Source organism: Amblyomma americanum, chromosome 9, assembly GCF_052857255.1.
Source record: "Amblyomma americanum isolate KBUSLIRL-KWMA chromosome 9, ASM5285725v1, whole genome shotgun sequence".
Lineage (NCBI taxonomy): Eukaryota > Metazoa > Arthropoda > Arachnida > Ixodida > Ixodidae > Amblyomma > Amblyomma americanum.
In genome coordinates this window covers 151,591,769-151,593,321 of record NC_135505.1, presented here as the reverse complement: position 1 = coordinate 151,593,321, position 1,553 = coordinate 151,591,769, and positions in this window count along the sequence as shown.

Here is a 1,553-nt window from a genome sequence, read left to right as displayed (position 1 = left end):
AAGACGGAACGGCTACGTATTGTTAACGGAGCATTGTCCCTTGGTGACCATTTTGCATCAGTAACTTTCAAATCTTCAGGTATTGCTCATACCTTTACGTTTCGTATAATGGAAATAACCACTTATCATACTTTGACCATCGGAATAGATGGCTCGATAAAAATATTTTCGAGGTTAATAGCCCGGGTTGCCTCCCAGATGTGCCTTTGCGCAGACCAAATCTTTGTTTTGAAACCAATATTTATTAACTATTAAAAAAACTTTTGTCTCTTCCCTTAGAGATATAGAAGGGTGGGTTACAGAGCGCTTCAATACAATAAGTTGAGTAACATAATTAGGCAGGACTTTCCAAAATCGATTAGTCGGTATTGGAAGGAAAGAACCACTTACGTCACTCGATAATTCAACAGTCTGTCGAAAAAAATCAAACTTAAAACTATGTTAGGATGGAATGATAGGAAATATATGTTTAATGGGCCAATTCGCCCGGTAGCAGGAGTCATGAGCGAGATAGGCGCTGGTATGCTAGTAGACGTGCGTACGATTTCGCGCGGTATGAATAGACGGTCACAGGTGCTTCAATACAATGGCTCCACGATCGTTATGCCTACGATCGTTATCCCTGTAAATAAATGTAAAATCCTTGGTTTCAACCTATTCTGATTTGGAGATATCGTTTACGAGATGGAATTACCACACAACCGGTCTAATTAGTGATTTCCAAGCTGCTAACTTGCCATATTTTGTGACGTCCTTTAATGTGCATCATAGGCAACCAAATGCACCTGGCGGAATCTATGCTATGCATTCAGAGCAATGCAGTATCGTCTTCAGCACCCACCGGCTCTCTCCAGTGTGCCCTCGTTCCTGAGCCGACGCCGTAAATGCAGCCGGGGCCTCAGCAACGTGTTCAGTCCCCGGCTGCCTCAACACCGAACGAACCAGCAGCTTTTAGTTTAGTTCTTTCGGGTGCCCAAAGGCCACAGCTGAGCTGAATTTAATTTTTTTTTTCACGTAGCAAATCATTTTACTGAGCATGTCTGCAGGCGGTCACTATAAAGTGGTTTTGAAGGAGAAAACGCATGTAGTGGCAACAGCGCATGTTCTAGCTTGTATACATATGGGCTGTGCATATTGTACTTCGCCTTTAACCGATATTCTTGAAATACGCCCCATATATCGTTCTACCCCGTCCGACTTGATTCCTCCAAAGGCGCAGAACGGGTACTGCCGTATGCTATTGTAAGTAACGTCGTTGTTTCTGCTTTCTGCACGTTCGACGCATGTATCATGTTTGGGGACCGGCATGATGTGCCCAGAAATCGAGGCAGGCCGAATCTACTCGGTGAACTTCCCGGTCGACCGGTGTGCGCACCCCGGCCGAACAGTGTCGGTTAGTCCGAGTGCCGTTCGTGAGGGCCTGAAAGGGAGACCCCGCACGCAGAAGGCAAATGTGGAGAGTACACTGGTGTAGTTTAGCTGTTTAAAATATGCGATTCACCAAGGATGTTTTGTTTCATCACCTCGCATAGCAAAACTTCTCAGGAAATTTG